Source organism: Chinchilla lanigera, unplaced genomic scaffold, assembly GCF_000276665.1.
Source record: "Chinchilla lanigera isolate Chin_1 unplaced genomic scaffold, ChiLan1.0 scaffold00002, whole genome shotgun sequence".
Taxonomy (NCBI): Eukaryota; Metazoa; Chordata; class Mammalia; order Rodentia; family Chinchillidae; genus Chinchilla; species Chinchilla lanigera.
The window spans coordinates 52,797,126-52,810,860 of NW_004955403.1; the positions used below are offsets into that span (position 1 = coordinate 52,797,126).

The 13,735-nt window shown below is 59.3% G+C and overlaps 1 protein-coding gene and 1 long non-coding RNA gene across 5 annotated transcripts in view; one reads left to right on the forward strand and one right to left on the reverse strand.

Moving 5' to 3' along the window:
* The window catches only part of Fam167a (family with sequence similarity 167, member A), a 30,449-nt gene extending 22,122 nt beyond the window's left edge, over positions 1 to 8,327 (reverse strand). Inside the window, exons 1-3 of one of the 3 annotated variants that reach the window (XM_005373816.2) lie at positions 8,242 to 8,327; positions 3,154 to 3,253; positions 1,231 to 1,464 (exon numbers count right to left, since the gene is read on the reverse strand). The gene's annotated coding sequence lies outside the window, so the exon portion shown is untranslated. Of the gene's footprint in view, positions 1 to 1,018; positions 1,042 to 1,230; positions 1,465 to 3,153; positions 3,254 to 8,241 lie in introns of those variants that run through there. The other 2 variants (XM_005373814.2, XM_005373819.2) reach the window with 2 other exon arrangements.
* Positions 1,487 to 11,916, forward strand: LOC102026594. Of its 2 annotated transcripts, XR_001234117.1 has the most exons (3): positions 1,487 to 1,856; positions 4,337 to 4,461; positions 4,787 to 11,916. It is a non-coding gene; the product is annotated as an uncharacterized LOC102026594 (long non-coding RNA). The 2 variants fall into 2 exon arrangements; XR_259264.1 differs by having other exon boundaries at positions 4,337 to 11,916.
* Positions 11,917 to 13,735: the final 1,819 nt, after the last annotated feature.

Sequence of the window (13,735 nt, forward strand, 5' to 3'; positions counted from 1 at the left end):
GCAGGCGAAGCACCCTTTGCTTTGTTCTCTTTGGCCAGAAGACCAAAGCCTCCCTCCTGTCCGCCTCCAGGTCCTGGTGACCGGGTGAGAGCAGTGACTGCAGCCCGGCCAGTCAGAGGCTCAGGCCCCCTGAGACTCAGCTTTGTGGCTGTCTGGTGTGCGTGCTGCCAGCCCGGAGCTAGCACCATCTTAGCCAAACTGTCCCCACGACAGGACCGTTGCCGGCCTCCAGCTCTGCCCTCTGGTGTGGCCTGCCTTCTCCCTCGGGACTTGCCTTTTCGCCAATTCTTCGAGCCCCCGGATCCTTTCTGGTTGCTGGCGCTCAGGGGCCCTGACTCATGCACAGAGGCAACGTGTGTGATGAGAGCCAGGCAGGGTCGTGAAGTGTCACCGTGACAACGAAAGGCCCGCCCACATGTCCCTGTGTCCCGGCGAGGGGTGCCACCTGCAGCTGGGACCCCTGGAGTACATGGCTGCCTGTCCTCTTGGGGAGACTGTACCGAGTCCCTCTCACTCCTAGCCGATGTGTGTCCCCATTCACAGCTCATGACAGCAAGTGTCAAACTGTCCTGCGCCTCCTGGCAGAAGTGCCACCCCGTCGCTGTACAGAAGTGGCTGTCCTCTGGTCATGCGTTCCTCTCCACCCACTGCAGTGCCCAGCAGCTGGGGCAAACAACTGAAAAGCGGCGCAGCCTGGCAAGGGGCTCAGGAAAAGAGGTGCGTTATTTAGAAAGTAGGCACCTTGCAGACATGTCCCCAGCGCCAGCACAGGCAGGGCAACAATAATGTCACTTTCTAAGGCTTTCACACATCGGGTCTCACCTACTCCTACCTCACACAGGAAAACACCGAGGCCATGGTGCTGGCTCCTGGGAGTGTGGGTCCGTCCCAGGGAGCTGCGGGTGGCTGGGCGGGGTGCACTTCCCACCAGGCCCCACACGGCCTATGCTCCTGACCCAAGGCCTAAGCCCAAGGATGTGGGCACTGTCCCCTGCCCTCTGGCCCCTGCGTGTCTCACCAGGACTCCTCCGTCCACAGTGCCAGTCAACTTCTTTTTTTTTTTTTTTCTTTTTTTTTGTCCTTTTGAGACAGGGTCTTGCTGTGCAGTTCAAGCTGGCCTTGAGCTCACTTTGTAGCCCAGGCTGGTCTTGAACTCGCCATGATCTTCCTGCCTCAGCCTCCCAAGTGGTGGGAGTACAGGTGTGCGCCACCATGCCCGGCCCCAGTCACCTTCTAAAACGCAGCTCAGATCCTGCTTGGTAACTTTCCTGTGAGTGCTGTCTTCACAGTGCAGTCAAGCTCACCACACACATCCAGCGCTGACATGCACCAGGCACCCCAGGTGCATGAGAACCTTGCGATCCACAAACTACGGTCACTCCACAATAGATGAGGAAACAGCACGGAGCAGGGAAACCGGCGCAGAGGCCCTCAGAGTGCACAGGCCAGGGTGAGGCGGGGAGCCTGGAAGGGAGGAGCCAGCGACGTGAGCTGGCTGGGAAGGCCAAGGCTCTGCGCCTCCCTCCCTCGCCTACCCAGCATCCTCTGGGAGCTGTCGCCTTGGAGACAGCAGCTGTGCCCTGCTCTGTGCTGTCCTGTGACACGAGCCCTATTGTGGAGACCACCTGGACTATGACCATGGTCCACGTCTGCGCGGCAAGGGAGGCTGGACAGGCCTTCTAGTTCCCTTCAGCTGGGCCAACTGTGGCAGGGCCTGAGTGGCCACCACCTTCCCGAGCACAGCCCAGGTCGGAGCTGGCCGCTGCCTGCCAGCCCCACCCATGTGGAAAACTTTCCGTCTGTGGCTTCCCGCGTCCTCTGAGAAGTTTCTGGAGTGCAGAAGAGGCCACACGTGGGTTAGTCCTGCAGGCTCTGCCTTTCCTCCACCGGGCAGGTCTGGGGGTGAGCGTGCTGGGTCAGCGTGGCAGTCAGGCCCTGAGGCTGTCCAGGCCACCCGCTGCTCGGGGCGCAGGCAGTGTCAGAGCTCACACACGCGTGCAAGCTGCTGTGTCCTCCCACTGAGTGTGCCGGGTGGGTGGCTGAGCCTCGGGACCCCGTCAGAGTCAGCCTGGCTAAGGACAGTCTCTGACTGGGCGTGAGGTGGCGTCTCACAGGCCCCTCCCGCGTCTCTTCCTGCTCTGAGGACGCGAGTCCCCTTGTCCTGGGTGGGCATCGCAGCTCCTCGTGTCCCAGGTGAACAGGGAAGGGCAGAGCTGGGGCCCACAGCCCTCTCCATCCGGGTTTAATCATCAACCCGATGCTGGCCTCACACTGAAAGCCCCAGGCGATGGCGCTGACCTCCCCGCTGCACCCAGTGTGGCGGGCGGAGACTGTGATGTGGCCACCGGGGCTCTGCAGACAGAGGGGGCGGAGGGGAGGGGATGGAGCCCGCGCCAGCAGAGTTGCTGCAGGAGCTGCCCAGGCCCTTCTCTTCTGCCTCAGGTTACCATGGTGACCGAAGCGGGAGGGACACCGGCTGGGCTGGCCTTGTGCCCGTCACTCCGGCACCCCTTCTAGACCCACTGCCATCCCAGCGCCTGGTCAGAGCCATGTGGGAATGCCGGGCTGGGGGACACTCAGAGGCCCCGCTGTGTTGGGGGGGTGTGTGGGAGGGAGTACGTGGGGCTGCCGCCCCGTGTGTGTGTGTGTGTGTGTGTGTGTGTGTGTGTATGTGTGTCTTATGGGTGCATATGTAAGTGTGACGGGGTGGTTGTGTGACTATGTGTGTACATGAGTGCATGCAGCAGGTGGCTCCTTGAGGGACTGTGCTCTGGTGGGGTGTGGCTGGTGGGTGGGGGAGCAGGGTTAGCGTTAGGGTTAGGGTCAGCATTATGCAGGACAGTCTTCTCTAGGGTCCTCCTCAAACACATGCATGCACGTGCACACGTACACACATGATCTACACGGTAGGCAGGAGTGCCCCACAGTGGTACCTGCTGCCCCTCAGGGTGGCCCCGGTCTTTCCACTTCTGGACACAACTTGTACAGTATGATCACCCTCCCTGAAAGCCCCGTGAGAATCCACCCCTCCTTCTGAAGGAGGCCTTGGCTGGGTTGGGTGCCACGGCCTCTCCTTCCTTCTGAAGATGGGGTTCAGCCCACCAGGTCTCAGATCTGCTCCTGCCCAGATTAAGGGCAGAGCAACCTGCTTACCTGCATTCTCCTGGGGACCTTCACACTTCGAAGCTCGCTTTGCAGGTCCTGGGCTAACAGGTGCAGCTCTGCTCAGAATTCAAAGCTTCCATTTACACACCTGGAATAGCAGGAGCAATCACAGACATTTTTAAATCACATTTCAGTTTATGGCTGTTTTTTTTTTTTTTCTCCCACACACTATGGCTGGGAAACCAAAAACCAGAGAAATCATGAGACTGGAACAGGCCACCATGTCCATGAGTGCCGCTGCGTGGGCTTGGACCAGAATCCTTTAACTCCAAGCTCACCCTTGTTTCTGTTGTCTGGAAAACTGTAAAACTTGCTTCCTCTTGCCCAGACATGAGGAAGAATCTCTGCAAATACCTAAGATCTTTGCACATTCAAAGTGCTGGGTCAGTGCTGAATAATGGATGAGCCATGCTCCTGCTGCTGAGAGGTGACCCACAGTCCTCCTGCAAGAAGCCTGGGAGTGTAGAAACCTCTTCTTTCATTTTGACCCGCGAAAGAAGTTAGGGAGAAAATTGCCAAGAAAGACTTGCACTTCGCTGTTGGTCAGTCCGGAGGAGGCCCAGGCTCCTGGAGCCAAACGTCTAATTTATGGCTTCCTTGAAAGGAGAGGAGAAAGCACAGGGCTGCTCTAAGGAGGCGGGAGCTTGGAGACACCCAGTGTCCCTGCCATGTCCCCTCTGAGGCCCTGGGGAAGGGCTGCTGTGGCGGGCAGGGGGCGAGGTGCCTGTGAACCTGAGAATCTGGGTCTGGGGTGGGAAGTGGCTGTGGGGAATGCAGAGAATGACCAGGTAGGGGTGTCTGCCCAGGATGGGGCTCAGGCAGCGTGTCAGCCTCCCAGCCACCTGACACCTGTAACCACAGGACTTTTCTGGCCAAAGGCCACAGCGGCAGTGTGTATTTGGGCACAGAAAGCAGATGGACTGGAGCAATCTGCAGATAGGCAAGCAGAGTGCAGCTCTGGCTATAGGAAAAGGGACACTTCCCAGCTGAGCACTCCACAGCCCACCAGACAGTCACCCACGTAGCATTTGTCTCAGCCTCCAAACAGGGCAGTGAGACCTACTCAGACCTCAGGATAACTGGCTCCAACTTCACATCAGCAAAATCAACAAACTCCAGTTCAAGTGGGATTTGTCCTTCTAACGACTTGTTTTCTGTCTTACTCTGCAAGTTCCCAGCCCAGCCATTGCACAAGGACTTCCTAAGAGGCTCCATGGTGCCTGCGTGTTAATGCGAGCTGCAGGTCTGGGCCTGCCGACCTCGGAGCTGGAGGGCTTAGTGTTTCCTGGAGTGCAGGTGGGTCCATCCTGGGGAGGCAGGGGCGTCCAGGGTGGCTTCAACCAGCTGGGAATGGCAGGGGCTGCAGCTGGCTGCAGCAGCGGTGCTGTGGACATGCTGGGGTGTGGAGGGAATGTGTGTCCTGGGTGCCTGTAGGCAGGACGGAACAGGCAGAGTGTCACTGTGTTCCTTTACTGCGTAAGCTGGTTCCACGACCTTGGTCAACTGGCTCAACCCCGGAGGCCTAAGGTTCCTCATGCAGAACAGGACCACAGTGGAGGCTGCCTCACAGTCTGGGAGGATGGAAGGAGAAAGGTGTATGAGTTCTGAGTTCTGGCCCTAGGTGGACTGCTGCTGTCTGCCCTTCACCATGTCTGGCTAGTGCTGTCCTTGGCCTGTCACATGGTAAAGCAGCTTCGGAGCCACCACAGTACCCTGAAGCACCTTTGTGCTACTTAGCATCACCTTCCTGCTCTGGCTGCACAAACCGCAAGGACCTCTGAGCAGTCCCAGCCACACTCTGTGCTGCCGGAGGGCAGCCCACCATCCTGAGCATCTTCCGCACACTCGGCATTACTGACCTTAAATTCCGTGCGGACACGGCACAGCGTGGTGTTAGTGCGCCGGCTACAACTCAGCTGCATTCAAGTCGAGACTCCCACACCCATCTCACAGGAGGAGTCCCCCCTCTGTAGGCAGCTAGGACAGCTCACCCCAGCCTTCACCCCCAGAAGCAGCAAGCATTTGGTACCTAGCAAAGCAACTTCGAGGGATGCACCATTGTCGATGAAGACAGAGGTATTCAGGTTGCCCAAACTCCTGGGAGGCTTGACTTGGACAGGGGCGAGCAGAAGGATCTACTGAGCCTTCCAGGGAAGGCATTCAGGGCAGCAGGAGACAGATCGCAGGGACCTCGCCAATGCCCTGAGACAGGCTGTCTGCATCTAGTGACTGCTTGTGTGGCAGAATGCGTTCTAAGGCTTGCTTTCACGCACATCTGAGAGTGGGGTTGCGGTCACCTTCCTCTAGGTTGGCAGCAGCTGCAACCAACCAAATAAAATGACAGTGATGACAGCACAACCAGCTGCGAGCATCTGCCTGTGTGACCAAAGGGCATGTGTGGTCAGTTCCTGCCTGCCTCAGGGTCCCCGGGGCTGCGATGCTCCCAGGACCAGGCATCCAGTTTCCTTTCTGATTTGATGATGGATGAGGCAGAGCCAGGCTCTGAGTGGCCTCGCAGCCACGGCCTGCATCCAGGACCTTCCGGTGGCCATTTCCAGCCTGACTCAGAGGCACTGCCGGCTTCCTGGGATGAGGACGTGCTCTCCAGCTTTGCAGAAGCCCGGGACGGTGGCCACCATGGAGGCCATCATCTGGGGCTATGCACACCTGCTTTTCTGCCTGGAAAATGAGCCTGGACAAGCGTTTGCTTGTGCCAAGGGATGTACCATGAGGGAGCCAAGGGGAGCCACTGCCGGTTCCCACATCTGCAGCAGGTACCTGGCAAGGATTAAGAGGGTGCTCAATTTGTGACTTCACGGAGAGAAACTGAACCCCACCTGCCGAGGCTGCTGGGGAAGAGGTGACACCGGCTGGGCTGGGACTCTGGAGAGTCCTCTGTGGGGTGGGTCAGGCAGGAGAAGACCCAGTGCAGGCACTCCCAGGAGGAGCTCGGGGGCCAGAGGGCCCGGGGCCAGAGCTGCCCCAGAGCAGAGGACCTTTCTCCTTGCACGGGAACCAGAGGAGCGGTGCTGTGGACGGAGGTGAGGGTCTGGAGTGGCAGGGAAGAAAGCGGGCAGGGTGGGGCAGCACAGCCTCTGACTCCTCTTGCTGTTCCTCCCACTCCTTGTCTGAGCTTTCTTCTGGAGAGAGAGGCGGGGGAGGGAGGGCTGGACTCCAGTGGACAGGACACTTGGCCCAGCCAAGGAAACGCCGAGGTTTGCAGTCTTCCGGACTCCTCTGCAGCGGCTGGGACGCCAGGCTCCCACAGGTCTGCTCCAGCTCGCTCCTCCCCGCCAGCCCATCCTGCCTGCTCCCTGTGCCCCTGCTCTGCCAGCTGTCCCCACCCTCCCCGCTCACCCCTGCAAGCACCAGGTGCCCACACATCAGAGCCACCCCAGCGACTCCTGAGGGATGCCTATAAGTGGCTCTCGAGGACTCCCCATCCCCACGGCCAACGGATGATCGGTCATCTTCCACCTTGGCAAGCTGCTCAGGGTCCCAGTCAAGTGAAGAGCCATCCTGTGGCAGAGCACAGCTCCAGGAGCCTGGGCTGTCCCTGGGTCCCTGGTTATTGTCCACTAGCAAGATCTACCTGGTGTGACTAGGTACTGACCGCCAGCTGTTCCCTCCCTGCCTGGGTTGCATGGGTCTCGAGATTTATTTACACCCCCCGGAGGGCAGCCGAGCTAGCAGAGAGGGCAGCAGGGACTGGTCACTCAGCGAATCCATGCATGCAAACGGGAGGATGAGGACGGGAGCAAGGGCACAGCGTCTGGGCTCTCGGGTCAGCAAGGAGGAGCCTTCTGAAGCTGGCCAAACCCTCCAGACTGGACGTAACAAACGTCTGCTGCCTCCACTGCATCCCTGAAGCTGGCAGGGGACCTTCTTTGGTCACAGGATGAGCCCAGAACACTTCTCATTTCATCTGGATGTGACTGGCTTCTCTCCCTTCTCTGGACAAGGGAACCCCTCGGATTCCCTACGACAGCGCTCCTTTGACAGTGCTGCTTCAGGAGTCTGGGGAGGCAGGCATGTGAATCTCTGCTCTTTCACCAGCTGCGTGAGCTGCACCCACTGGCTTAACCTCTGACTTCCTCTGACCACACTGTCACACCACTGAACCCTGCAGGCTGGTCACGAGCCTAAGGCGACTGCAGGCGTGAAGGGGTCCCGGCAGGGCGTGACTGGCAGCAGCACTCAGCAAACAGATGCAGGAAGAACGGCTCGAGGCTGCTTTGCCAGGCCCCGAAACCACGGCGGCAGGAGCCCCCACCCTGTGGATGCAGTCAGGCTACAGGTGCCGTCACCTGGGCTTCCCCGGGACCATGCCAGCCCTTCCTGAGCAGGACGCCTGTCCCTGGGGCATGGAAAGGAAGCTGCTTTGGAGCCACGACTCCCCTGGGCACCGTGGGGATAGCCCTGTGCGTGGGGACCGTCTCACCGTCTGGGATTTTCGGGATGACAGGGAGTGTGTAGCAGCTTGGTTCAGGAGAATCTGCTGCGGGTGAGCCAGCACCAGCCCCTGCCACCGGGGGCCACCTACCTCCAGGTCTTCCCAGCAAGACAGGAAGCACCTGATGCAGTGCCAAGGGCTTTGCAAAAAAGCACTACGTCCACCTGACTTGGTTGAAGGAGACCCTCGCTCTTGCGGTCGTGGCCCCTCCGCCCGCCCGCTGACCCTGGTGCGCGGCTACATGGCTGACCTGTCTTTTCCGTGAGGGCCTTGGGCGCACGGCCCCTCCCACCCCGGCTTCAGCCGATAGGGGAACCGTGGGGGGCCATGCCCTGGGTCACTTGAGCTGTGACTGCAGTCTTGGGGTCTGGAACTTCGAGGGGGCCAAGCCCGAGTGAAGGAGACAGGCGGGCGTGGAGGTCACGGCTGACCTGGGCAGTCTGTGTCAGCCCCTCTGACCCCAAACGCCCACCCAGATTCTCAGCCCTGGAGTGGAGAGGCCAGCAGGGTGCTGAGACCGGGATGGAGCGCAGCGCAGCCGCCCGTCCGGGGGAGGGGTGCGAGCCCGGAGCAGGTGCCTGGGACCCTCCCCGGCCTCCTCCCGGCCCAGGGCGTGAACCCACCTTCGGCGCGGGAGGCGTCCGCGCGGTCGCGCCGGCGCTGGCGCTGGCGCTGGCGCCTGGTCCCCGCCGCCTGCTCTGCCCGGCGCTGGCGGCTCCCGCCTCCCGTGGATCCTCGGCACTGTTCTTTTGAAGGGACGTGGTTTTCTCTGCGTTGCGTCAGGGCGGTTGCCTGGAGACGCAGCGCTCTCGCGCCCGCCTTTGCGCGTCGTCGCGGCCTCTTCAGGCCGGGCCCGGGTCCGAGCGCGCGGGTCCTAGAGCCCCCCGAGTTCGCCTCCCGGCGCACAGCGGGCCGGCCGCAGGCCGACCGACCCCAGAAAAAAACGAACCCAAACATCCATTTTTCATGAAGCCCAAACCCCACTTTCCCAGAAAAAAAAAAAAAAACCAGCAGAGCTGTGTGGCTCTGTCATTGTCAGCGCTCCGCCTGCGTGGAGGGGACAGGAACCCCACGCCCCAGCCTGAGCCCCATGCTCCACCCACGGAGGCTTGGGCTGTCGCCAAGCCTGAGGCCTGGCAGCGACTCCGTGGGGCAAGGGTCCATCACTGCTGGCCCCGGGGAATCCAGAGCTGCAGGCACCCAGGACACAGAGGACGGCAGCTGGGGCTGGGGCATATCTTTGGGGGGTACAGTCCGAAGATATCTCTGCGGGGTACAGTCTGGCTGCAGCAAGGGCGTCCTGCCCCGCTCCCCACTCCCCAGACCTTCAGGCCTCGAGGAAGGTGGTCTCCTCCTCCCAGACCTCGCCAAGCCCGGTTCCTACCTGCCTGGGACAGAAGGGTCCCCCAGAGTTAACCTGTCGATCTTCCTCTCTCTTTCCCTCCTGCCCTGCAGGCGTCCTCTGCCCCTTGCTCATGTTGGTGTCCTTTGGGGGCTGCTTGCCCTCACCGCTGAGCTAGAGGACACTGCAGGGATGACCTCCACCTCGACCTTCACCTCTGGACACATCCCCATCTCCACCCACCACTGTCTCGGCTCTGGATGGGCCAGGCTGGGGTTTGTGAATATGGACAGCTGCGTGTGCAAACCGCAAAGTAACGACTTGGTTCCCTCCATCCCTCGAGCTCCTTAGCTCCTGGTGAAGCCCCTGCAGTGTAGGTAGACAGGTGTGAGCTGAGACTGCTGAACCACATCAGAAAAATCGGCTCAGGGATGCTGCGTAGCCTATTTCGGGGGTGCTGGAAGAGACGAAGGGGCGCTGCATGAAAACACAGGAGGATGGAGCCCACTTCCCAGGGCAGAAGACCTGGGGCCCAGCCAGGGCCCTGGCATGGTCACTACTCAGCAGAGCACTTTGGCTGCTGCTCTTTGGAATGTCCCTGGAGACCCTCCCTGCCCTGTGTAGAGCCCCCAGGGGTGGGTGTGGCCGTTCCCTCCCCCTGCCACCGTCAACCGGACCTGGTCTCCTTGCAGCCACACTAAGACAAACAGGGTAAACTCTGCCCTTTACTTTCAAGGCGTTAAAATTAAAACTCAAAGTGCCCACCCTGCCTTTTAGAGTTTTCCCAGATTCACTTCTCTGCCCGCACAATAAGTATCAACTAGCACCTGTTAAATAGCAGACAGTGTTCTAGGCTCTTAGGGAACAACTGCAATAAAGGCCTTTGCCTGGGAGTGCTAATATCCCATTGGGGGAAGCGAGGTCCTGGTAAATTAGCAATATCATCAGTTACAGAGAGCAAAACTGGAGGCCTGGACTGAAAAGCAATGGCGTGTGTATGTGGCAGTGGGGGCGGGGCTGACCTCGTTAGTAAGGTGGTTTCAGAGCAAAGATTTTGGATGAGGGAGCAGGGGGAGGGGCCCCAGGCGAGAGCAGTCAGTGCAAAGGCCCCTAGGCAGCAAATGTGGAGCAGGGGTGGGGAAGGCTGTGGGAGATGATGTCAAGACAGAGGGGGGGCCTTGCTGACCCCCAGGAGGCCTCCCCTTTCCCAAAGAACCAGAGTGCACAGCTGGATCTAGGGACTCACTGGCCTCTCAGGTACCCCAGGGAGGAACAGGGTGGTGGGAATGAGGAAAAGATGGACAAGAGACAAGAGCTGGGTCAGGGGGAGATCCCCTCTCTCCTAAGCAGAGGAGAGGAACACCCAAGAACAGTAGAGCGTTTATTTGTGCCCTGGAGATGTCTATATTAATTTCAACCTCTCTACCCAATAATCCGTTAAGAAGCTGCAACAGCTTGTTTATGTGCTTCGAGGAGCTCCCGTGTTCTCGGACTGGCTTCGTCCCACAGGCGTAAGTACTTTCCAGCTTCAGCCGCTCCCAACAGCTGCACAGCATCTCTGCTCTCTTGCACTCGAAGGGCACAAAGTTCCCCACATTCCACTCTCTGATCCCCATTTATGGGCGGCAGCTGCTGCAGGAAACTCCATGTCTGTGTCCCCGTCATTCACCTCGCCCTGCACTGGCGGTTTGAGCCATGCTCACTGCATGAGAAAGAGATGACATTTCTGTTTGGCTTTATGATCTAGAGGACACTGGGAGGCTGGGGGTGCCACCCTGCCCCGCTCCAGAGGGCCTTTAGGACTCAAAGGCGAGGTCGGAGTCCACCAGCTTCTGCCATCTGCCCAGGAAAGGACTTTTCCACGGGGCCAAGGGGCAGTGGTGTGGGTTTCCAGAGGAACCGGGGAGCGTTGTCAGGTGGATTTAGCCACCAGGGCGCTTCCCTGCTCTTACGTCTCAGAAGAGGTGGACCCGCCATGCGGATGGCTCTCCAACCTGCAAGGAGCCCATGGGGTCCCTTTAGGTGCCCGTCCCTCTGAGCTGCCAGCCCAGGAGAGGCGTGGGGATTATGTATTTTCTTAGTGGGAAGCTAGCTAGCTGAGCGTCCACCTAGGTCCTGGGGTGTCACCGCCACCAGGGCCCAGGTGAGGAGGAAGAGCAGGCTCCGGCAGGGACCCTGAGGGCGGGGAGGCTGTGGAGGAAGCCCGGCTTGGAAGACCAGCGCCCTCAGCCTGCGCGGCGGGGCGTCCCGTGCCGAAGTCGGAGTGGAGGGCTCGAGGCAGCGGCCAGGGGCCAGATGGGATCCTGCGGACCGCGGTGGAGGTGCCTCACGGAAACAGGGCTCGCTGCATTTCCCAGAGAACCACGATGGGAAGGAACGAATGGGGACAGCCGGTGGCGGAGGGAATCAGCAGGGGGCTGCGGTCAGGCAGCCCAGGGTCAAGCCCTGCGCAGCTGCTGATCACTGTGCCTGCAGCAGTCACTTCAGCAGTGCAGCCACTTCATGTACGCAGTGGGAATCATTCTTTCAGCACTGAGCTGCAAAGGCCACGGGGCATCCCTGGCCTGCACGGGGATGTAGGGTGCCTCGCTTTGGGCCTCCTCCGGGTCGGTGGCTGTGGTTCCCGGGACTTCTCCCTCAGTCCACAACCCCTTCTGCTCTGATACCAGACCCAGGAATTTGCAGACCAGTGGTCCACGCTGGGGCCTGAGCAGCCTCTTCCTGCCCTATGAGGTTTGGGTGGAGGCTGAACTGTCAGACTGGCGGGCCCTTTCCCTTGGTACTGGTTCTTGGGGTGAGAGAAGAAGAGGGGGCCCGGGGTGGGGGCTGAGACCGACTCCCCACGCCCCACCGAGTTCCTGGAGTCCAAGGGTGTGAGCTCAGAGCCCGACCTTGAGGTTGCTATAAGGGTATATTTGCACAGGCAGGAGGGAAGAATAAACCTTATTTCACAGTTTATTAGCTTTATTTATAATGTTCAAACATTTAGACACATGGCGCGTGGGCCTGCTCTCATGCATTTGCTTTGGACTTCTCAAATGTCAGGGGTGGGCGTGATGATGGCTCATCTTGTGGTTTGTTTAAGGAGCAGACGACACAGCAGGCTGTACACAAATGTCTCCATCGCAGCCTCGTGATGCCTGCTCTTTTCTCTTGCAAACGCTTGCAAGAAGGGTCATGGTCTAAGTGTTTGCGAGCCCGACACCGGCTCATGCCTCGCTGGGCAGAGGGCTCCCTCGTAGGCGCAGAGTGTGAGTGAAAGCAGAAACACTGCTGTTCACAGTGGTGCACACCCCTGACGGGCAGGAGAGAGCTGCCAGGCATAATTATGAGCATCATCTCCCTCCAGGAGCCCGATGTCCCCCAGGGGATCCCTTGAACAGTGGAAGGAGCCCTGGGAGGGCACCAGGGGATCCAGCTTCTAGGCCCAGCTCTATTGCCAGTTAGACCTTTGTCACATTAGTCACAAGTGGTCTGAGCTCTGGAGTCTCCTGGTCCCAGTTCCATGACACTTAGCACCACTGTCAGAGTTTGCTCTGCTGGCGATAGCTGTGAGGCAGGAGGGTCTGGTGATTATGCAGATCTGGGCCAGTGGCGGGCAAGGCCAGCACTGAGGCCAGGACGAGGGCAAGTTGGGAGATGTTCACGAACGCGGTAGGGGTAGAGACCCTGGAGAAAGCCTGAAGGAAGCTGGAGAAAGCCTGCATGTCTTGTACCTTGCTCTACCAGAGGGTAGAGCCATGTTGGACCCACAGCAGGACACAAAAGCCTAGGGCCTTCGGGAGAACCCTGCCCCTTAAGGAAGCCAGGCCAGGGACGCCAATGGCTTCTCCATCTCAGCAGTGCTGTAAATCCGACAGCCTGGTCTGAACTGGGGGTAGAGGGCCTATGGAGTTGATTTCCTTTCCGCTACCTGATTCCTGATACCAGACCCCAGAGGCAGGTCAAGAGGAGAAGCTGTCACACAGCAAAAAGAAACAGAACTTAATCATTGCATCCCCAAGAAGACCTACTCGGTGAAGTGAAGGCCAGGGGTGTCTGCCACACAGCACGCAGAGTGCAGGAAGAGTGTAGGGAAACAGCTGTGTATCAGTCTTCCCACTTTCTTCCCTGCGGAGATGGTGGAGTCTCCCCACTCTTAATTGTTCTCCTAACATCAGCTCATGCTTACTGTCCCCGTGCGTGGGACACAGCCCCCTTCTGCCCCATCCTGACCAGCAGGGCTTGTGTCCAGGTACATAGCATGGCCCTAGCCCCCACAATGCTCTTGCTATCTGTTGCCTGGGGCAGATCTCTCAGCCTTTTGAGCATCAGTTTCCTCATGTACACACCAGAGGTGACAATGTCTTCCTCCAAGGGTCACGGTGAGGATTGTAATCAGTGCCTAGCGAATGATTACGTTCCATTTGGCAGGGTGCAAGCAACAGAAAACCGTGCTGCTTATCAGGCCTGAGTGCCAGCAGGTCCTTCCACTGAGTGCTGCCTGCCAGGTCCAGGCCCTCGGCCTACTCTAGATGAATGCTCTGCGTGGGAAAACATTCAGCAATCAGGCCAGTGGGGCTCTGCCTGTTCCTGAAGGTCTTAGCTGCCTCGTTTGCCTTCTGAAAGCATGAGGTAGCCCAGTTTGGAATCTGACACCACCAAAACAGGCAGGCAGGGAGCAGACAAACATCCCCCTGGGGTTCAGCCACAGTTTTGGGGCCAGACTCCTGAGCACATCCCTGCTGGGAACACAGCAAGCCCCTCCAACAGTCCAACTGTAATTCAGCTGATTG